The sequence below is a fragment of the Phragmites australis genome, chromosome 12 (genome assembly GCF_958298935.1).
Source record: "Phragmites australis chromosome 12, lpPhrAust1.1, whole genome shotgun sequence".
Taxonomy (NCBI): Eukaryota; Viridiplantae; Streptophyta; class Magnoliopsida; order Poales; family Poaceae; genus Phragmites; species Phragmites australis.
Window position 1 is genome coordinate 28,982,249 of NC_084932.1, and position 25,238 is coordinate 29,007,486.

Here is a 25,238-nt window from a genome sequence, read left to right on the forward strand (position 1 = left end):
AGGCGGGACGTTGGCGATTGTGACTTCGGACAACTTACTGTGATATCCCGTCTGGGCCACAAAATGAAGTTTCCAACAGCCTCATCGAGAATCTCAATACCCTCAGGTGCGCTGATTTCGAGCTTGTACTTCCTGAAAATCGGTTGCACCGAGTCCACTTGTACCTTGGCGTAACCAGCCGGAATATCTTGACTGTGAAACACACGGCCTGGAATGGCCTGGCCAGTGGCAGCCTCGACAGTGAAGTCTCCCTTGCCGACCGGAACATGAAGAATGCAAGGGGTAGCCTCTTTGATTTCATCCACAGGATATCTCTGGCTATCGAAATGTGTGGACCCGACGCTGCTTCAAAATCCTGGGCTGGTTAGTTGCTCTATCAGCATTAATGCCACCCTTTCCTTCTCCTTTTCATTCCACATCTTCATGAATTCGACCTTAACCTGTTCTTGTATCTGTTCCTCTAGGGTCTTCTTATATCTAGTTCGTGTCTTGTACTGGCCCGCATCGTTTGGGAACCCATGCTTCCAGCCCACTTTTGATCCGATGCCTCGAGTGCGACCCGGGTGTTCCTTGTTCCCCAGGGCTTTGGTAAGCAGGTCATTCTCCCTGTCAGCCTCTATAGACCCTTCGTTAGCAAGCCCTTGGATGGTCTGGGTCACCTCCATGGTCTCGGGGCTATTGAAGGCTAAGTCCCCAGACTCGGTTCGTTGTGATCGAGCATAGACCCAGTTCCTGCTTCGCTCGTCACAATTTTCTAAAGGGTTGGGTTTCCCAACCCGGGCAGCCTCTTCTTCTTGCCTCCTCTACTCAGGAATTTTGGGGGCGTACCCAGAAGTGCCCAGGTGATGGTGGTGCTTATTCTTCTTCGCAAGTTGCTTGAACGATTCACCCAGTTTGATGGCATCAGGTGTGGTCTTCTGCCTAACAAACTCTGCCCATTGCTCTGGTGTAATTTTTCCGTATTTATTAAAGGGTACCAGATTCTTCTTCATGAATTCCTTGTTGAGCTCACTCTTCCAACCCCGGAGACTTTTTCCCATAGTTTTCAATGCATTCTGTTTGGCTACTTCCTCTGTTCCTGAGGGGAATCGGATGGTTCTCTGCAATGTTGCCCATAGAAAATCCTTCGTCTCATCCGACACCAATCACCAATCAGTTACAGTGATTGGGAAGTACTCCTTGACAAGGAATCCGCAACCGTTGCGGAATTTGGCGCAGGCCTCACGAGGTGCAATAGGCTCCCCTTCAACTCCGACCTGTGTTATTGTAAAAATGCTGGACGGCAACTTGTTCCTGCTACGCTCGCCCCTTCTTCGTTTCAGCGTCGGCCCAGAGGGACCCGCAGTTTCGGGCACAGATGTAGCGGTGGGTTGTGGCGCAGATGATCGACGTGAAGATCTTGGCACCCTCACCCTCTAGAGAGAAAATAAATGAGAGTTGACATCAACAGAAGATATTCCTCCATGTAACAAGTATGAAATGCATTGACTCAACTAAATACCTCTTCGGCGGGATCGTACTCGTTGTCACTTTCCTGACGACGGATCTCCCGCTCGCACGGAACAGGGCTCGGGCTGTGATACGAGCCCGAGCATTTGCTGCTGTCGGAGGAGGACGGTTGGTGTGGGCTTGGATCCCTATCCGACCTCTGTGCCGGGGAGGCCTCTATTGCGTGCGTCCTCTGTGCCGGGGAGACCTCTGTTGCAACATCCGACATCCTGGTTGCTTCTGGTTTCTTCGGGGTTACTGTCCTCTTTTGCCCTATAGTACTGAATCGACCGCTGGATTATTGTTGTCCAGAAAAAGCTAACAAGTATGCTAGTACGAAAAAAAGGGGAATTTAGTAGTAGTGTAAAATGCAAAATGGAGTATCATAGAACACAAGAAAAGCATGGAAATTAGAGAGCAGAGAATGACAATATTGGATTATTCGAACGCCGCAATGTCAAAGTCTAGAAGCCTGAAGTAAAGAATGAGGGTCTTCCTTCTGGTGATCACCATTGTGGTAGATTAAGCTTTTGAACAAGGATTTGCTCTATAACATGGGAAAGGAAGCTTCTACGTGAAGTTCACGAGACGGGTGGTGCCATTTATAGAAAAGATTGGCTACAATAGCACTTTATGCACTTAACTTTTGACTATTCTACATGGGCAACAACTAGCCTGGGAAATGGGCTACCGAACTTAATTTGGTCTCTCTCTGTTGATCCCTACTAGGGACTATATGTTAGGGACAAACGAAAGGTTAAAAATATTAGAAACACACACAATAGTGGTACAGGGTATTAACATGTTATTCACATATGTACAAGGTTAAGTGTACTGAAAAATGCTGGGCAGTGATGCATTCAATAAAACTATACAGCCGATTTCAACATTTTGTATGTGATTTGTTAAGCCATCATATACAAATAATTAACAAAGCATTACAAGCACAATAAAGACTAGTTTTAATTTAATCATGCTATATGCCTACAACTACTACAAGAAAAGAATACATCTAATACAAATGCAATATGTCTCACCACTCCAATAAATCTTTGTACAAAATATTCAAAGAGGTGATGTTTTATACATTTTGGTATTGCTCTTTCTTTCTAAAAAAATATGAATCTTATAGCAAAGTAGTTAATATTAGGTGGGGCAGTGATGCATTCAATAAAACTATATATATCTCCATGTTTGAATTATTATCATGCATTGCACGACCTATTGTACTATATATATCTCCATCCATGCTTGATGAAAATTTCTAAGATGACACCTTCCAATGATTGGCACACATAATATATTGTTACAACATATTAGTTCTGCCATTTTGGTTAGGTTCTAATACTCCCTTAGTTCTCAAATAGATGTAGTTTAGAAAAAGTAATAGTCAAAGGCATATATTGGAGACTATATCCATGTTCAAAACAACAAGCAAAAAAGAATGAAGGTAATAGTAACTAACTAGCGTAGTAATTAACTCATCCTATTTATTAGTCCAATATATCCGTCTAGATGACATAAAGGAGATAAGCATGCATGGATTCATTCGCATACATTGAAATTCATTCGCATACATTGAAATTCCATATTCTTTTCCTTGGGAATCTATGTGCCCACTTTCCTACTTTAGGCATCAGTATGCTATGCAGCATATTCTATTACCTCATAAAGAAAAATGTGGCTCATTTGCATATTCTAGCATAACCTTTGACATGGTTTTCCTTCCACATGAACTCCAGTGTGTGTGTGAGAGAGAGAGTAGCTATTAGGTCGAATTAACTAACATGTTCGCAGCTAATCTCTTTTTTTTTACCTCTAAACACAAACAGACTAGGGAATTTTCATGAGGGTGACCAATTTCCCCAAAAGCAAATCGCCAACAAAAAATAATTTTAGTGACAATGTCCCTAAACCACAAAGATGCAGCGAATTAGTTAGCATTACACATAAGCTAGATGGTGAATATCAATAAAGTCTATCAGAATAAATTGTTCATATTCGATTTCTTTCATATTCGATTTCTATAATGTATGGGTGGAACTAATTGATAAAAAAAATTAAGAGTTGCCAAAATAGAGCACAATAAATATTAATAAGTGGTAATCAATACTACCTCATGTGTGATTTGTCTGTCGTGTAGGGCATCTTAAAGAATCTGGTGCACAAGTTTTACCATTACATTTTCTAATTAAGCATGTGTTATCATAGGTAAATAAAATTATAATAATGGCAATGGAGTATATATGATTGATGATGGATCTATTGATTTTCATATTCAACCAAAAGTAAGTACTTTTTATTTACAGAATGGTTAAAGTTTTAAAATTTTGGCTGAAAGCGTTCTAGGAAGACACGCAAGAGATAGTACACATACAAAATCACTCTAGATATATAGGTTCATGCATGACACGAAAGATCGATGAAAGAGCTACCACTCCCATATAAGAAAATTTTTAGAAATGGAAATGTACAATGTCTTTGAAGCATCAATTTTGACAACTTTGCAGTGGGCTCACCTCACCAATACAAGGAACAAATCTGCAGTACACGGCACCACGGCACGATGGCTGGCATCACAGAGAAGGGGGGGGGGGAAACACGGCCGGCCGGAGAACCGACTACGACGGCTCGGCCGGGAGGGGGAAAAGGAGGTACTCACCGGCGGCGCTGCACCACGACACGATGGCCGGCATCACAGAGAAGGGGGGGACACACGGCCGACCGGAGAACCGACTACGACAACTCGGCCGGGAGGGGGACATGGAACTACTCACCGGCGGCGGCGGCTCCTCCTCGGTGCTGTGGACCTCGGCGGCGGAGGCTCCTCCTCGGCGCTGTCGTACTCAGCGGCAGCGGCGGCGGCGACGGCTCCTCCTCGGCGCAGTCGGCCCTCCACCGGCGGTGGCAGCAGCGGATCCTCGTCGGCCCTGCCAACCTCGGTGGCTCGTCGGCGCGGTCACACTCGGCGAAAACAGAGAGCGCGGTAGGGGGACGGAAGGACAGCCTGACGGCGAGGTCGAAGTTTTCTGAAAGCACTAGGGTTTTCGGGGCCGCGCGCGGTTATATAAATAGGAACGATTTGCACAGGCGGTTGAATTAAGAAACCGCCTGTGGAAACCATTTTCACAGGCGGTTCCTTAGGTGAACCGCCTGTGGAAATGGATTTTCACAGGCGGTTCACCTAAGGAACCGCCTATGAAAACCTGTTGAATGTTTTTTTTTTTGCTAGTTTGGGAAATACTATTCTATTACATATTAAAGCATCTTAAATGTTCTATTACGTACTAAAGCATCTTAAATAATCTATTACATATTGAAGCATCTTAAATGCATACAAGTCCATAATACAAATTAAAGCTTATCCTAATTGTATACAAATTTCAGGGTTCTATCACATTAGAAAAATATGTCGCATAACATTGCACTATTTGCCTTGAACTGTTTTCCCTACACCATCCAGACGCATGTACGGCATCACAGATCTATCGAGGGTTGCTTCTACAAGTTTGATCTTTTCTGGATCTCCAAAAGGCGGCACATCATCGAACTAATTGTATTCTTCCGCATCCTCCACATTCTCGACTCTGATAATTCTTTGTTTTCCGGCAACAACTACGTGCTTCTTTTCATTTGCGGGGTCGATTATATAGAAAACTTGTGCGACGTGATCAGCGAGTACCCACGAGTCATCTTTGTGGCCTACAATGCTGAGGTCGACAATTGTGAAGCCGTAGTTGTCCACCGCCACGCCATTTGGGTGTTTGACCCATTTGCACCGAAAGACGGGAATCTGTAGATTCACTCCATAGTCGAGTTCCCAGATTTCTTCTACGAACCCATAGTAGGTGACCTTTTCCCCTGTTGTGTCATAGGCTTCTGTTCGAACTCCGCTGTTTTGGGTCGTGCTCTTGTTGTCTTTTGCTTTGGTATAAAACGTGTACCCATTAATGCCATACGCTTGCCATGACGTAACTAAACTTGATGGGCCACAGGCCAACATTTTAACATTTTTTTTATCTAGAGATTCACCGTCCGGAAGGTTTTGGTTCTTGAACCATGTGGTGAAGCGACGCTTGTGCTCTTTCAAGATCCAATCATACGAGCGGCCTTGATTTTTTGTGTACAGCTCCTTTAGGTGTTGCTCGACGTACGGCGCCACTAACTGGATCTGCTGCAATATGGTGAAATGTGCTTCTTCCACTGCTTTGTAATCATGATCGATGAATCTTTTCTTTCCTTTGGTCCCTCTCCCAGACAACCTCCCCTCATGTCAAGATACAGGTACACCAATGGGATTAGAATCTTTTATGTAATTGATGCAACACTCAACGACTTCCTCGGTACTGTAGCCCTCGATCATTGAACCCTCTGGGTGAGCACGATTCCGTACATAGCCCTTCAGAATGCCCATGTACCGCTCAAACGCATACATCTGATGTAAGAATACGGGGCCCAGCGCAATTATCTCATTCACAATGTGAACCAAGAGGTGTACCATGATATCGAAAAAGGATGGAGGGAAGCACATCTCAAGTTGGCACAGAGTCTCTACCAACGAACTATGTAGAGCACCCAGTTTTTCAGCATCAATCACCTTCTGAGCAATTGCGTTGAAGAAGTGACACAACCGTGTGATGACCACCTTTATGTATCTCGGCTTGATACCCCTTATTGCAATAGGGAGCATCTGCGTCATCATCACATGACAATCGTGAGACTTCATGCCGATTAGCTTCAAATCTTTCATCGAGACTAGGTTCTTAATGTTGGATGAGTAGTCAGTCAGGACTCTCACCCCACGTAAGCACTTGCACAGTGCCTTTTTCTCCTCAGGTGTCAGAGAGTAGCTAGCCGGCGGAAGATAATGTTTTCCATTTGGTCTGTCTTCAGGGTGTAGCTCTGGCCTAATTTCAAAATGCACCAAGTCCTTACGTGACTTAATTCCATCCTTTGTCTTGCCTGGTATGTCCAGTAAGAGGCCAATGATGCTATAACACACATTCTTCTCAACGTGCATCACATCGATGCTGTGACGGACGTCCAAGTCCTTCCAGTAGGGTAAATACTTAAAGAAAATTGGCATCTTCTTCCACAGCGTGCTGGTCGGCGTCTCACTTTTCTTCTTCTTTGTACCCTTCGGCGGCTTCCCAAAAATAACCTTGATGCTATTGACCATTTCAAACACTCGTGCCCCACTGCGAGGTTTCGGGCCAGTATCTTCCTCAACCGTGTTGTCAAAATGTTTCTTCATATTGCGGTATCTGTGAGTTCTGAGTAAGAACCGTCGGTGGCGGGTGTACACTACCTTCTGTGAGTACGGAAGGTACACAGATGCGGTTTCATCCAAGCACACTGCACATCCTTGCTTCCCTTTAACCTGTCCAGATAGGTTAAAAAGGGAGGAATAATCATTGATGGTAACAAAAATCATTGCTTTCAGCGTGAAGTACTGTCGTCGGAATTCATCCCATACACGGACCCCCTCGTTCCACAGTTTCGCCATATCTTCCATCAATGGTTCTAGAAACACATCTATATCGTTGCCTGGTTGTTTCGGTCCTTGGATAAGAGTGGACAGCATAAGGTACTTCCGCTTCATGCATAGCCATGGAGGAAGGTTGTAGATGGCAAGGACCACTGGCCAAGTGCTATGTGAGGTGCTCATGTCACCGAAAGGATTCATTCCGTCCGTACTCAACGCGAACCTTACATTCCTTGGTTCTTCAGCGAACTCTGGATACATGGCATCGAACTTTCTCCATTGCCTAGCATCTGCGGGGTGTCGAAGCTTAGTTCCATCCTTCTTGTGCTTATCGAAATGCCAACGCATCAGTTCAGAGTCCCTAGGGTTCGAGTACAGGCGCTGCAAGCAGGGTATCACTGCTAGGTACCACATCACCATCGCAGGACTTCTTCTCTTCTTCTCCGCGTTGGAAGAAGTGTCTTCTTCGTCACGACCAGCATTACTTTTCTTCTTCTTCGTGTTGGCGGAAGCAACTTCGTCCTCGCAATCATCATTCCTCTTGTACCGACTCGCATTGCACACTGGACATCTATCCAAGGCTTCGTACTCTTTACGGTACAGGATACAATGGTTCGGACACGCGTGTATTTTTTGCACATCCAATGACAACGGGCAGATAAGCTTCTTCGCCAGATAAGTGGTGGTGGGAAAGGAGTTAGGCTTCGGAAGCATGTTTGCCAAGAGACTCAACAGATCCGAGAAACTCTTGTCGGACCATCCATTGCTGGCCTTCAACCTTAGAAGTTCAAGGACCGAATGCAACACTGTGAACTCCTTATCACAGCCCTTCGATTCCTCATACAAAAGTTCGTTCGATGCCTTTTTTAATGCCTCGAAATTATCTAAACCTCTCGTGTCCTTAAAACATGCGGTTCAGCGTGGCGCAGCATTTCCTCCAGATCAAAGTCAGCATCATCATCCAGATCAACATCGGGTTCATCATCCATCATAAAATCATTGTCGGCTCCGACTGCTCCCTCATCATCACCATCTACTTGATCAGAAGCGATGTCCTGGTTTGATTTGCTTGTACGTTGTTCGCCATGATTGGACCAACATTTGTAATTCTCAACAAAACCTCTCAAGATCAAGTGCAATTTGATTACACTTGATTTGTCCCACAATTTCTGGTTCTTGCAGTCAGAACATGGACAGTACATTTCCTTTGTCTTCTTAATTAAAGCGTCCTTCTCTGCGGCTTCAATAAAAACAGAGAGTCATTTGATGTATATTTCTCCATGTCTTGGCGCATCATACATCCATGCTCTGTCCATCTTTAACTTCAACCACAAAATTAGGTACATTAATTAATTAAATAATTTATTTGAAAATCATAATTAAAAAGATTATTATGATTATAATATATCTACGCAATTGAATCTACATTAACGTAAATTTATGACTCAAAATAATGTGAATTTATTACTCTCTCTCTCCCTCTCCCTCTCGCTCTCCCCTAGATCTAGATCTAGATCTAGATCTAGAGAAAATATCCTCATTCATGCATGGTGAAACCTCCTAAGGCTAAACATCACATTCTAGCTACAATTTTAAAATATAATACTAGAATCATGTGAATCTACACAATTAAATCAATATTGCAACAAATTTGAGCTAATTTGATGATCAAAATAGCAAGAACCATGAGCATCTCTAGATCACATTGAAACTCTAATTTAGCCTTAAATCTAAATTTAAACTTAAAAAAATGCAAGCTAGGGATGAGATATACATACCTTATTTGGCTCCTCCAAGGAAATCAAAAACAAAACCTCCCCCCCTATTTTCCAAATCGGCCGCCACAGTAAATGCTTACTGTTTCGAACAGTAAGTCTGTCTGAATGGAGCTGGCCGAGAAGATACAGTATTTATGGAGTATTTTCATAGGCGGTCGACTTAATAAACCGCCTGTGAAAAGTAATTTCCACTCATTTCCACAGGCGGTCCACGTAAGGAACCGCCTGTGTAAATTCTCCATTTCCACAGGCGGTTCCTTACGTTGACCGCCTGTGGAAATGGATCCATTTCCACAGGCGGTCCTCGGCCGCACGGGGCCGCAGCCACTTTCTCAAGCGGTTTTTCCTACGAACCGCCTGTATAAATCAATCCTAGGTGTCTCAGAAAATAGGTTTTGTAGTAGTGAATGCTTCTGCAGCTCGTTCATGTTATGTTATACTAGTGAAGTCTGGCTACATTTTAGTCATGTGTTCGACAATGAGAATGTTTTTCAGAGGTAGCTGACGCTGAATAAAGTTGGATGTTGCTCTAGGTGTGCTTATCTCAATGCCTTGTTGGAGTTTGGCTTGTCTCGTAAAGCTGTAATCCTCAGCAAAACTCTTTTCCTTTCTTGAGGACAGCAAAACCATGCTATACTGATTTCTCCAAGCTGGACGCTTTGCATGATGGTAAATTATACTCGTTGTTATAAACGAACACTGAGAATACGGGAGCGTTCAAAACGCGTCACTAAGTCAATCAAATGCAGGCTTAGGACAGTTTGCCATTTCACAAGCCTCGCGTTCGAGAGTCAGTGTGAAGGATGGAATTTATTCTGGTTTAGGACCGTAGGGCATCCTATGTCTAGTCGGCGAGCCCTAGAGTATCAGGAGTCAGAGAGTCCTTGTGAATGTATTGTATTATGTGTGAATGATTGCCCTCACGTGAGGGTTACATGGATTATTTACAAGCCATGAGCATGGCAATTTAAAAAGGACAGTCCTACCCTTGAGTCTAAAGTTTGTGGTGTTAATGTCTACTACAATATTTGCGGTGTTTTAGCCATTCTGCAACCTTCACTTCATCAGGTATCGCCGGATGCGAGCCCATGTCTGGTGGGACCTGTGTTCGGAGAGCCATGCCAAATAAATCCACGTTTCGTGAGCCCGTGTCCACGGACTCATATTTGCCGGAACCACGGCCCATAGGCCTGCATCTATGGGGCCCTTTTTGGTGGGCCCACTGGGGAAGTATCCACACGTCTCCCTAATGCATGTCTTCATGACCCCTTTTGGAGGGCATTTTCAAGACCCTTCTGGTATTATGTCTTCATAGCCGCCTCTCGGAGCACGTCGTCATGACCCCCTACGAAGGTGGGTCTTGAAGGCCCCTTCAAAGGTTTTGAAGTGTGATGGATCAGTTACGAATTAATTTAGTCAAAATATATTTATGTAATTCTGCATATTATAATAATCAATTTATGAGTTCATATATTTTTAAAAGAGATAGGATCATGCAAGAAGACTAAGAAAATTAGTTTCATGATTTTTAGATTAGTAAAGAGTAAACTATGTATTTAACTTGGTTTAACAAATACATTTTCTTATAAAAAATTTTGAACTTTTTTATGAGTATAAATACTTTTATAATGTAGATCATGTTACAAGAAAACCAAAAAAATTTGTTTCACTTGATTTGAAGCTCAGATGAATTAGTTATTGATTTTATAATATTGAGATAATTTTTGAGTTTTTTTAAACTTCACTGAAATAAAAAAACCGTTCAATAAATCGAGAAAACCAAACGGTTACCGACAAAAATCGAGTCGTTACTAATAATGCTGAAAATTTAAGAAAACCGCTCGATAAATCGAAAAAATCGCTCGATAACCGGTCAAATTCGATCGGTTACCGAGAGGTCAATTTCACGAATTTTTTTTAAAATTTTAAACTTTATCAAACGAATTTTATCCAAAACTTTTTAAAAATTTGAGCAGTTATCACGATTACCACAGTTTTCCGATTACCGTTACAGCTCGCTTACCAAGTTCGGTCGGTAACGTGAACCTTGCTCCAGATCCCCATACACCCGCCAAGCCGCCGCGGCAACGACCTGCTGTGCCCGATGACCCGCATGGCCACACCGCGCCCGACGACCCGCGCCGCCGTGCGGAGCAGCTGAGCTCCTGCCGTGCCGAGCCCCTGCCGCGTTTAGCAGCTGACCCACTGCGCCAACCCCCTGCGCGTCCACCCCCAGCTTGGCCCTTGGGGTCTGACTTTGACATGGTGAGGTCCAGATTACAGAGAAGAGTTCACACTCTAGTACTTCACGCTGGGAGTGAAGGATTAGTTCTAGTTGCAACTTGGAAGAGAGAGCTGTAGCCTGTAGGGGAGGGAGGGGCATTTTTGGGGAGAGCTGAGCAGGTACGGGGGATGGATGGCATATGCCATATGCAATCCCTCTCTGTCCGGTCAAGGGATTTGACTACGGCTCTGAGAGCGGGGACAACCATGATTGTCAGGCCTTTTATGACACCAAAAGGACAAATCTAAATTCTAATACCTTCACCACCACCTGTCTCCACCCAAAATCATCACCATCGATGAAGATATATATATTTATGTTACTTAATAAGCAATTAACCTTGCTGCACTGTTCAACTAAAGCAAGGAAGGAGTCACACCTGTTTTTATTCTTTTATTTTTGGTAGGTATACCTTTTGAAGCCTAAAAGTTTGGCATTAGAGCATTTTGAGAAGCTCATCATTTTTTTTGGATCAGTCTGTCTTCTGACCTTTGGTCTTATTTGATATAAGGTTTGGATGGTTTGTCACCATTTATAAATGCATAAGAATGCACGCACTTTATACCTTATTTGTAACTAACTTAGTTTTACTTTTGAATTGCAAATGTAGAATTGTGAAGAGATGAAGAGAGATGACAACATTGTGTCATTTTTTTGGAAACATGAAGCAAAAATAAAAATAAAAAGATTGCGGATGAAGGGCAAACTTAACAACAAGAATCACCTCCGGTTCCGGTTGTGGCTAAGGGCAAATTCAACAACAAGAATCACCTCTAGTTCCGGTTATCGCTCAAGAGCAAACTCAAGAACAAGAATCACCTCTTGTTTATGATGTTAATTGTCTCCAACATGATCCAGACTTAAGGATATCTATTACAAGCTATCATGTCAATGATCAGGATGTAGTTTGAAGAGGATATATTCTAAAAGGTCTATGCCAATCTTATGTTCATGAGTACGAAATTAGAAAAATATACGGTAAAGATCGTCACTTCAGTTTTATTAGGTTTCATAAATACCTTTGGCTTGAATATAGTATTGTGAAGGATGCAGTATTTTGTATGGCATGTTTCTTATTTGGCAAGGGAAGTGGTAAATTTGTTAAGGGTGGTTGAAAAAATTAGAACGATTGTTTAGTCATATTTATTGAGCATAATATTTTCTGTAAGGTAAGTGAGAATAATATAATGAGACTTTCATAACTATAAGAAAGCGTAAAGTAGAGTTCTAGAGTAAGTATTGTAATCTTATATTTGTGTAGTAAGACATTATTTCATATTTTGACTATTTATGGGCATTATTTCATATTTCAACTATTTATATTGTACTTTTTGCAAATTTGAAACTCATTTGTTGAATTTATGATGTTGAGAACTTTTAATATTATTATATTGTACTTTTAGCAAAATTTACACTTGTATATTGGATTAAAAAATTTCACCTAGCACATCCAGTGATAATCCTAGTTCCGTCACTAGGTGTAGAAGATAACTAACACAACATATTTACATCATAAGAATTAGTTTTTTTTTATCAGTGATTAGTAGTAATTTGAAACGTAGCTGCTGATTTGCGCGGACATTTTTGCTAGTTTGTAATGAACAAGAAGTAACAGTTGCTCGGATAGCTGCTAGAGGGTGGCAATTTACCATTAGAAGGTAGCTGAATGAAAATTCTCAAAATCAACCGGTGAACATGCAGGATAACCTAGCCTATATAGTTTTGTCCAATGAATCAGACTAGACAAGATTGGTATGGGAACCTTAGGGATTTTTCTCCGTAGAATCTGTATAAAAGTACTTGATTGTTAGCTTTGCTTTATGGTGCACGAGCACCATTTGGCGTAGTCAAAAGAAGTTCCAGACTTCCAGTGGAAGATATAGTCCTCCATTTGGACTAGAATATAACCACCAACAATAATTCAAAACAAAAAGTTGTAGTGGAAGATATAATGCTCCACTTGGACTAGATAATCAACACGCACTTCCAGTTTTAGGCATCCCCTGTTACTGGGCATGCACCATGCAACGAATTAGGCATAAAGGCACAAGAAATAATATTGAGCAGTGGACGTATCGGTTGGGTCGTTGATAGGTTATTTCCTCTGATGTCCGCCGATCATTCCCGTGGTAGAGTTCTGCACAGTAGAGATCGGTTTCGGGGTCAAATAGGAAGAATGCAAATCTTCTACCTCTGGAAAGCGCCTACACCTAATAGCTAAAGCCGCTTTTCCCATTTCTGCAAGCCTGTGCTTTCACTCGGCCTCGTGATCGTAGACTTCCAGTCCACGTTAAATTTGGACTCAGAAGAACGCGGAATGCCAAAAGAAGAGAAGCCACATAACCTCACTGGCTCAACAACGAATTACTTAGAGGCAGCCACGGGAGAGAGAAAAAAAATCAACTTTGCCTCTTATCCAAGATTTTTTTTATGGTGCTACAAATTTTACTGGAATTAAAAAAATTTGACCAGCAAACATAATTACAAGGCACACAACTAAAAAGAAAGAAAATCCTATAGTTTCTCTTGCTATAGAGAGAAAAAGATAAACATTTGTGTCTTTTTGTGTGTGGCTAGGTTGTAACTGTGTAGATTAATCACAAACAAACAGGGGAATAAAATCTTGACCCACGGATGCCCACTTTCAGGAGGCAATAATCAAGATTTAAGCAAATTAAATAGGGAGTTAGTCAAGACCTGCAACGTCGTAAGACCAAGCAGTCTCCCAAGTCGCAAATAAGTGAAAGGAGGTGTCATCGGCCTCGGTAAGCCGTCCAATCCAGTGGAGACACAGGAGCTATTTAATTCGTGTGCAACCACGTCGACAGGCAGCCACCACTTTCTCCCTGTCCCACTCCCGCATCTATCGCTGTTGGTATTGCTGCTCATTCCCATCGGCGGCAGCAGGTTACACGCGTACTCAGCTGATGATTCTCCTACTACTACATCTGTAATAAAGCTATTACAGATGTGGAGTGCTGTCTGCCCAGATTCGACCCCCGCGCCTGCCTTCTGGGAGCTGACCTGAGCCTTTTCGGTTCCTCGTACCCGCTCCTAGGCCGTCGACCTCAGTGGCACCGGTGGACCCCTTAGCTAGCCTGCTACTTTGAAAGAAAAAATAGGCCTTTATTACATTTGGTTCTTGCATCGACAACCAATTTCAGTCGGTTCATATCACAAACTGATTATAATATAATTGAACTATAATAATTTGGTCTACATGTACATGTTTACAATTTTATACATATAACTCTGTTTAATTGATATGATCATTCATGTGGTAATAATTGGTGTAAAATTACCTAGCTTTATTTTTTTTTAAAGTGCATTATTACATTAGATTCTTAGTGTGAACAGACTATAATAAATATTATTACATTAAGTTTTCATAACCAATTGTAATAGTTGTCGATTTATATAGTCCCTTTCATGTAATCGGTTATAACCAACTATGAAACCGCTTGTGAATCTACTGTGAAAATAATTTTTTAGTAGTGTGATGCTTTTCTTTTGATTTTTCCCACACCTAAAAGCCAATCGCTAAGCATATGAGAAAAGAGCATAAATATACCAAGGTGAAGGTACCTCGGACTACGAGGAAAGAGCAAAAGAACACTTTGAAGAAGAGAAGTCCTACACCTTTGATCCTATTGTACCTAGGTTTTTCAAACACAACAATTAGAGCCAAGTTTGAACTATAATAATATGCATGCTTAGGTTATTAAATTTAAATACGGAGATAATTATGACCTAGCTTATATATGGCATTCCTTGAAATTTATCTATATAATTTCTGTTAAAAACCGTAGAAGGTCCCCAACATCAACTATATTGATTGTTTGAATGATTGTGTGACTACTAGCATGCTTAGGATTTTCATGCATGAATAACAAATAATATTAATTTCTTATGTTGATCATGATATTACAAAAAGTGTGAAATGACGTATATGCTTAGTGGTGTGAATAAGTTAAAATGATGAGATATGAAACCCTAGAGATGATTGACATGGGTGAGTAAGGTACCCAATGGGGGTGGGATTATCTTGGGAGCAAGGTTCGCCTGTGTCGTGTTATTGCTGGGAGACACTTGCCTCAATTGTATAAGGGCCTATTTTTTGGATTTTTTCAGCGGCAAAATTTTGGGATTCAAGGACCAAATAACCTTATATAAGAACAGTGTATCATGGTTAATCATACTGTGAATGGCTACTTTACCCACCAGGCTTTGCAAAACAATGAGTTTCTCCCTACTAGAGCCCGTCTGATGGATAAATTTAGCGGATCACTATGCATCACATCCGATATTGTGGCTTTTTTTTTTATGTACAATGGTGTACAGTGCTGGATATTGCGCACTAAGGAGGGTATTATCCATGTATCTTTTCAGAACCTTGTTTGTGAGGCATATTTAATATACAATGACCCAAAAATGTGGAAATCATCTTTGATCTTTAAAAGATCTTACCAGAAATATGAATCATCGGGCTTTTATTTTGGCATGTGATAGTCTTTGAGCCCAAGTATTTGTTTTAGTAGTTTAAATAACCACTTGCTAAGGAGGTACTTGTTTTTTATATCAAGGTCTGTAAGACCCAGCCATCCTTGATCTTTAGGTCAACACAATAGGCTTCATTTGGTAAGTTGGTATTTTTTCTTATGATCATCCCCTTGACAAAAGAATCTAGAGCAAAGGTAATCTAATTTCTTGAGAATCTATCTTGGTATTTCAAAGAAGGAAATTATGAACATAAGTAAACTACCAAGTACCACATCTATAAGGACCAATATGCCCCCATAGGACATATGTTTGGCCTTCCAGCTTCTCAGTTTCATCTCAAAATGCTCTTGAACCCCATTTCAATCATTATTCCTTATTTTTCTATGTTGCATATAAATTCATATAGGTATTTGATAAAGCTAATAAAGCGCTCTTCAACTCTTCTGTTGTTCTATCATCTTGATGTAACAATGAGATAGTTAATAAAGCTTCCTTTTTTTTTACAAAATAGGTAGGAACGAAGAACGGCATGATATGTGTGTAGGGGACCGTTCATATCCTTAGAGGATGGGTGAATTAGAACACTTAAAATAAATTTGCTCCAAAAACTTCACAAGATAATCCTATATCAATTTCTATCTAAATGTGCTCTATATTTATCTAGTGTGTCTACTTTACCATTCAAAAGGTCTGTAATCTATAGCCAATCCTAACAAACTACTCTAGGAATATAAATACACAAAGGAATGTTACATGTATGTAAATACAAAAACATAAAAATGGTAGAGAGAGCAAACTCGGCATAAGGAATTTTTTATTCCATGGTATCGATGGCATAAACGCCACCACTAGTCCACGTTGGAGTAGTCACCTAGGCTATAACTCCCGAACAGCACTCGGTCATAACCCTTAAGCCACCTAGGCCTCAAGTAGGTTGAACCATCAGACCACCAAGGTAAGACCTCACCATAAACCTCGCTTACGATCACTTTGCATTGTTTTTACTTCGAAGCTTGAGCCACCAAGGCAAGAGTCTCCGTGTCCCCATACAAACGTCTTACTGTTGCTCCACATCAAGTCAGAGGGTTAACAAGTATGACCCAACAAGGCTCAAGGTGCCTGTGAGTCACCAAGACTCCAAGGTGCTGGCATATCATTTGGTACAATGTAGGATCACTCCTTAATATCCTCCCTAGGCAGCAACACCTAGCAACAACTCTCTCTAGCCCTAATAGCACTAATCACTCACTAATCTTATGTTTAATTTCCTTGAATAATCACTTTACGCATTTTGGTGGCTTGGATGTCTTTTCAGGTGTCTATGAGCTTCTCTGGACTCCAACACACTCAAATGGCTGAATGAGGGGTATTAGCCTTAACCCGCGAACGCCATTACTTCAACAGCTCAAAAAAACTATGAACACCAAATGATCCGGCGTCAACAGAAGTACCAACTCCGGACCATCTGGTGTTTACAGCAGTAGCAACTAGTTGTTGGAACCCCACCCAAACACATTTGTGAATATCGGATATTCCGCCGTTAACTTGAACTTTATCACCGGACCATCCGGTGTGTATACTTCAGTCAATCGAACCACTTCTTCTACATTGTTCATTATTCGGCGTGTAGATCTTTAGGGCATCGAACCATCCGGCATGTACAACCATGCTAAACTAGCCGTTGAGATCTTCTCCTGAAAAATGCTCCGATGCAACCATCCGGCGTGAACACCTCCGAGCACCGGACCATCCGGCGTGCAGATATTCAGTCTTCAACGAAAACTTTCTAGAAAATACTCTGGCGAAACCTCTGGTGTACGTAACACTCTAGCACCGAACCATCCGGTGGGTACTTCAATTTTCTCTTTTGAGTAAAAACATTCCAGTGTGTATAACTTTCAGAGCACCGAACCATCCAGTGTTAACAACTTTTTCTGAACTCGTCTAATTCAAACTTTTTTGAGTTCAGCTTCGGTGGCTTCTTCATGCACTGTATCTACAAGACCTACTAAAGTATATATTTAACAAACATGTTAGTCTCATTAATTATGTTATTATTAATCACTAAAATCACATACATATTTTTAAAAAAGTCATATTCGCTACAGTGTGCCTTGAGAGTTCAGGACCCGTTATAGGCAGATGTTTTGCACATGCGCTTATTAACTGGGCTCGCCCATGAATTTGTAGCCCGCCCCATAATTCAACATGCAAGTAAAGGTACATGTTCATTAATATTTTGGGAAAACACAACGGAGTTTTTTTTTTATTTAGATGAAAGAACAGAGGTTTTTGATGACAACATATATTTACCACGAAGATAGCACATGCTACCATCTCACGATTTGGATGATCCCTTCGGATTCAGGAGTGTTCATACATTGTGATCGTTTCTTGTTCCGTGTTTTTCGGGGGGATCTGTCACGGTGGTGTACAGGCGTGATGGATCGGGCGCGATGGACACAAACGCTGGGAGCCAGGGTGGGAAAGAACCAGCAGGCCGCCAGCACGAACAAAGAGCTCGTCGGCTGTGGGCTGTGTAATAGGATAGCCTTGCCATTTTCGTCTGAACCCGGAGTGCAATAACCGGAGAGAGAGAACCAGAGGAGGAGAAGACGGAACAAACTCTTAAACCCCTCTCTAATACAATTCCTCTGTCCTCTAAACCTGGCTGTTCTTCTTCCTCTCCGATCCCTGCTGCATCTTCTCCGTTTTGCGCCGCGGGGATCGTGACAGGATCTTGTTCCATGATTTTATGAAATGTTTTGTTGAATGCTCTGAGGAGGAATGAAACATAGAGGAACATTAACAAGTCCCATGCAGAGTGTTGAGTTCATCTCTTCCTCAAAACATCGACAATGCGCACGTTGATGGCTTGTCCTGAAGAAAACAGGGATGATTATCAAGGCACAATTTTGTCCACTAAACCAGGGATCCATTTTGTTTGGTTTGGCTATGTTGTTAGATTATGCCATCTTGCTGCATATGCGAGGGTGGGGAGGCTACTTCACTGGACAAGTAGTCAGAAGTTGCGTAACTATTGTACCAAAAGGAGTCTTGGCCTCTTATTTCTCATAAGATTAAGGGCTCCTTTGGAAGGTAGGATTGGAAAATCATAGGAATAGGAAGAATACATGAATAAGATAGAAATGCATGTGAAAAACAGAGGATTGAAAAACACAGAATTTTTGTAGGAATGAGTGTTTGGATGAGCCGTAGGAAAAACATAGGAATAGTTAAAACCAACAGTACCAAATCCTACATTTTTTTTTTCTCGAACCGGTAGGAGAGCTGCCCGTCATTATATTAAGAAGGAACAAAACAAATGGTCTAAAAACAAACAACACAACACAAAAAGGAGAGAAAGAAAGGAAAACACACCCAACACAAACAACAAGAAGCTAAGGAAGGCACCAGGCCAGGAAGCAGGAAGAGTACAGCACAACCACCAGACTTCCACCCATAAGACCCGGAGGGCGGACTGCACCTCTGAAAGGGACAAGCAGCCCTCCCAGGGACTTGGAATCCACCAGGAGCTCAGAACTACCAGAAGACATAGCTGCCCATCTCCACCATGCTGAAAAACTCTTCACCTGGATGCAGGGAGCAAAAGACCTGTAGGCCGACTTTGCTTGAAGTCTGGAACCACACCTCAAGCCAACAATGCAGACAAATTTCTCGCACCAGCCATGACCCAAAGCACTACCTCATCCCAAACTGCACGTACCAGCCGATTCCCATCCGGCCTGCGACCATCAAACACGCACTCATTTCTATGTTTCCATAAACACCAAGCACAGAGGATGATCAAAGAGTTCAGCCCTTGACGACGGTCATTTGGAGCTTGAGATGTCGCTGTACCCCACCAGTTGCTGAAGCAAATGCCATCCGGTTGGGGGGTGAGCTGCTGAAAATTAATCTTGGCTAAGACTTGGAACCAAACATGTCGGGAGAAAACACAGGAAATGAGCAGGTGCTGAATTGTCTCTTCTTCCTGATCACAAAAAGGGCATCGAGCTGGATGAGGTAGACCCCTACGAGCAAGACGGTCAGCAGTCCAGCATCTGTTCATGATGGCTAACCATAAGAAAAATTTGCACCGCAGAGGTGCCCAAGATTTCCACAACCGCTTCCATGGCTCAAATATTATACTCCCTTGGAAGAACATCATATATGCAGATTTCGACGAGTACTGACCAGAGGCCGAGTGGATCCAAGAATGCACATCCTGCAATCCATCTTGCAGCTCTACCCCATCCAACAAATCCCAAACATGAAGGTATTCAATGATGGCAAGAGTTGGGAGTGCCCCACTGATATCCTGGATCCATCTTCTATTAAGCAAAGCCTCTGCAACTGTGCGCTGACTTCTACATCTTTTACTTACCGCGGTCAAGAGAGTGGGCGCAAATTCAGATATCGTCCTCCCGTGCAACCATCGATCAGACCAAAACAAAGTATTGTGGCCATCACCAACATTAGAGATGATAGAAACCGAAAATAATGCCTTAGCGTTAGCATTTATCTGGATCGGAAGGGAAGCCCATGGCCTGTCTGGTTGTGATTTCTGCAACCATAGCCATCTCATGCGCAGCGCCCAGGACAAAGTGTCAAGGTTGTGGATGCCGAGCCCTCCAAGCTCAAAAGGCCGGCACACCTTGCTCCAGGCGACCGCGCAGTGACCTCCATTCGTATTTGCTTTGCCCTTCCATAAGAAACTCCGTCTGATCTTGTCTATGGCTTTTATAGCCCACTTAGGAATATCCAAAGCAATTAGCTGATAGATTGGGATGGCTGTTAGCACAACTTTCACAAGCACCAATCTCCCAGCTGGATGCATCAAAGCTGCCTTCCAACCTGGGAGCTTGTTAGCGATCTTGTCCAAGAGAGGCAGCAACTGAGCCTTAGATAACTTCTTGATGGACAAAGGAAGACCCAAGTATGTACAAGGAAAGTCTTGTAGGGCACAGGGCAAAGAATTCTGCACCACAGCCATGTCCTCTACTTGACACCGAATGGGTGAGACCGAGCACTTCTGGAAGTTAGTTTTCAGACCGGAAGCATCCCCGAACAGCTCCAAAATGCCCATGATCAGCACCAAATCCGAAGGGACCGGCCGCAAAAACAGAACGACGTCGTCGGCATAGAGTGACACCCTGTGATTCAAAGGCCGGCGCGCAAGCGGCTGCAGCAGGCCATGATCTTCGGCCCGGCTGACCAATGCATTGAGAGTGTTCATGACTAGGATAAATAACATTGGAGACAAAGGATCGCCCTGCCGAAGCCCTCGATGATGAAAGATAGGTTCCCCAGGAACACCATTTAAAAGAATCCGAGAAGAAGCTGTAGAGAGTAAACCACAAAGAATGGTGCGCCACCGAAGACCAAAACCCAAATGAGAGAGCAGCTGCAGCAAGAAAGGCCACTCCACGGAATCAAAAGCCTTTGAAATATCAAGTTTGAGAAGAATTCGTGGCGCTTTTTGTTGGTGTAGATATCGAGCTGTTTGTTGTACAAGGAGAAAGTTGTCTTGAATACAACGTCCGCGGATAAATGCACTCTGATTTGAGGACACCATAGAAGACAATCTCGGAGCAAGGCGTTTAGCCAAAATCTTTGCCACAAGCTTGGCAAAGCTATGAATCAAACTAATTGGGCGATAGTCCCCAACCTTGATTGCATCAGTCCTCTTGGGCAGGAGCTTGAGGTAGGCGGAATTAAGCAAACCAAGTTTCCTACAGTCCCCACCATGGACCGCTGCCAAGGCTGTCAAGAGATCATCTTTTATGATGGGCCAACAACTTCGGTAGAAACGCCCCGTGAAGCCGTCAGGCCCCGGGGCCTTGTCAAGAGGTAAATCTTTTATATTCCTCCAAACTTCATCTTCTGAAAATGGTGTATCCAGCTCCTCAAGATTATGAGAAGGCAGCAACAAAGCATCCAGGTCAACAGAACGGAGACGATCTCCAGCTGTGCCAAGCAATTGAGAGTAAAAATCAAACACAGCCACCTGCATGTCCTCTTGGCCCGTGACAATACTGCCCTCAACTTGAAGCTTCCCAATAAAGTTCTTCCTCTTCCTGCACGTGGCATGGAGATGAAAAAAGGAAGTGTTTGCATCCCCCTCACGAAGCCAATCGATTCTCGAACGAAGGCGAGCAATGGTTCGCTCAAGAGAGCCGAGACCTAAACAATGCATCTTGAGCTTCCTACGCAGCCAATCTTCATCGGCGGTTAGAGCCCGAGAATCCCGAGCGATCTCCAGCCGGTGAATAATCTCTTTCGCCATGAGGAGTTGTTGCCTAATGTTTCCGACCCTGCGCTGCCCCCAGCCCTGAAGAGCCTTGCCAAGCCGCTGCAACTTCAGAGCCAACCTCTCGATGGGGCACACAGAAGAAACCTGCGCCGTCCAGTCCTATTTCACAACCTCAAGAAACCCATCGATTTTTGTCCAGAAGCTTTCAAAATGGAACCGGCGCTTGCCTCTTATGTTATCTTGAAGACCGAGGATCAAAGGACAATGGTCAGAAACGCCGGATGCCGAGCTTTGCAAGAGACAATCTGGAAAAATATTTTCCCAATCAGCTGTACAGAAAACCCGATCCAACTTGACCAAGGTTGGCGAAGATCTTTCATTGCACCAAGTGAACTTTCGCCCGACCAGCGAGATCTCCCTCAAATTCACGTCATTGAGAAGCCTCCGAAAGCGCCCCATCATAGCCCTATCCAGGTTCCCATTGTTCTTATCATCAGATCGATAAATAAGATTGAAATCTCCCGCGAGTGCCCATGGACCAATGCATTGAGCCCGAACCAACCGTAGTTCATTAAGAAACAGAATTTTCTCCGCATCAATTTGAGGCCCATAGACCCCCGTGAACCACCAACATTGCCCATCATGTTCACGGAATTGAACGGAGACAGAATAGCTATCTGTGCGGTTGGCGACCATCTGACAAACAGAGGACTTCCAAGCAACCAAGATACCGCCCCGAGAGCCAGAAGCCGGTAGAGTGTGCCAACCATCAAAATCAGATCCTAACACCGATAGAATTTTAAATCGGGAGAGATGAGCCACCTTTGTTTCCTGGAAACATACAATGTCAGGTTTCACCGAGTTGACAACGTCCAGAACCGAGTCACAGCGCGCTTTTTGGTTAAGCCCGCGCACATTCCACACTAAGATCTTAGACGTATTCATTGGAAGCTATGGAAACGACCTCAACCGACGTCTCAACAAAGCACAGAGATGCCATCTGACATCCTCACTTGGCCTTCGTTGGGAGCAGCCCAGCCGAATAAGGCAGCAAGAGCCATGATATGCGCCCTTGACAGAGGGCTGCAGAAGAGCTTGGCATATTCATCGAACAGTGGAAAACAATGAAGTCTGAGTGGGTGTTAGAATCATGTGTTTTTGCTCTGGAAATGAACGGATAGGAAAAATTCCTATAGTTTTCCTTTGATCGATTCCTAGCAACCAAAGGGTGCTACAGTGTCCATTCATAGGATTGCTGATTCCTCTATTTTTCCTTTGAAATTCCCATGAAGCAAAGGGGCCCTAATTTCAGAACAGACTAGCATGGTTGTTGACCTCTTAGATATCGAACATAAACTTTCCCTGAATCGGCCTACTCTTTGTAATAGTTGGTATATGCTACTCTATGTACGTTTGCTCTCTTTTATAATGTTGGTTGTACTTGGCCTCTGCCTGTTGATCAGAATCCAAAACCATTCAGCGTGGACCTCTCGGCCACAGGACAATGAGAATCGATAGTATAGTTGCATTATATTCTCCTTGTCCTTCTTCGGTTCTTCTTGTCAAGATGCTTCTTTCAAACCAAAGAATCCAAACTCGACGGATACAATTTAGACCATGGCCAAAGGCTTACCTTCGTAAATGAAAATTCCGTCGTAAAGAGATTTCCATTCCCTTCAACGCTTCAACGATTTCCTTTCACAGTTTCCGTCATGAAGGGATTCCTAAGGTCATTCCTTTCAGAACGGGATTCTCTCTCATTTCCATTCACGATTCCCTTTTAAGGGAAGCTGTTGGAGATGAGAGAAAATATAGGAAATGGAAACGGAGAAGAGAATCGAAAAAGAAATGAAATGAAGGAAATATAGTTGGAGATGATCTTAGAGTAGCCAAGCGAGAAGGTAACTCATGATGTGTGACTTGGGAATTGTAAGCTCTGCAGTGTTCTTATAAGCGAACCTTTTCCACATGAGCTATTTAAATTGCTCTGCCGACAAGGAAAGCAGTAACGCTACAAAGTTATTGTGTGGCTCGATCAGGAACCGAACACTTGTGGGTTGCATGTCACAAAGCATGGTGCGCAGGAACCAAACACTTGTAAGCTAGCAGCACATTTGAATGGATTGTTATGACATTTGGTTTAAAGAATGTCGGTGTTACTTATCAAAGAGCTATGAATTTGATCTTTCATGATTTGATTGGTATCATCTTGGAGATTTATATTGATGATATTGTTATCAAATCAGATGCTATAGATAGTCATTTAGCTGATTTGCGTCTAGCTTTTGAAAGAATGCGTCGGTATGGTTTAAAGATGAACCCACTTAAGTGTGCTTTTGGTGTATCAACGGGCAATTTTTTAGATTTCATAATACATGAAAGAGGCATAGAGATAGATCCTAATAAAATAGCAGCTATAGGTAAGTTGGGAGCGCCACAATCAAAGAGAAATGTTCAAAAATTGCTGGGAAAGGTCAATTATTTAAGGCGTTTCAAATCTTACTTATCCGGCAAAATTAATGCTTTTACTCCCATATTTCGGTTAAAGAAAGAAGCTGATTTTACTTAGGGGGCAAAACAGCAACGAGCTTTTGATGACATCAAAAAATATTTGTCATCACCTCCCGTGTTAATGGCACCCAAGGCTGAGATTCCGTTTTGGCAATATGTTGTTGCACAAGAGACAATAATAGGTGTTGTTCTTACACAAGAAAGCGAAGGGAAAGAATATGCGACCACTTATTTGAGCCGGCGCCTCTTGGATGCGGAAATAAGGTATGCGTTTATTTTAAAATTATGTTTATCTTTATACTATACATGCACCAAGTTGAGACATTATTTGCTTTCTAGTACTTGTATGGTTGCATGCCAAACCGATGTTATTAAGTACATGTTGCCAAAGTCGATTTTGAGTGGTAGAATCGGAAAGTGGGCCTATGCTTTGATTGAATATGATTTAACTTATGGACCGTTAAGATCTATGAAAAGCCAAATCGTTGCTGATTTTATTATTGATCATCGTATTGTTAGTGATGCATTGGTTAGTTTGATTAGTGTGTGTCCATGAAAATTATATTTCGATGGCTCTGATTGTAGAGAAGGACAAGATGTTGGTATTATTTTAATTTTCCCTAGAGGTGTTATTTTTTAAACATCGGTTCGCTTAGAATACTTTTGTACCAACAATCAAGCTGAGTACGAAGCTCTTTTGCTAGGTTTGCAAATTTTAAAGTCCATGGGCGTGACACATGTAGAAGTGTTTGATGATTCATTATTAGTGGTGCAGCAAGTTTCTAGAGTTTATCAATGCTTTGATGGGTCAATAAATAGCTATTTAGATAGATGCTTAGATATCATAGCAAGTTTTGATGATTTCACCATCGTTCACATATCTAGAGAAGAGAATATGAGGGCAAAAAATTTAGCGCAGCAAGCATCTTGTTATCG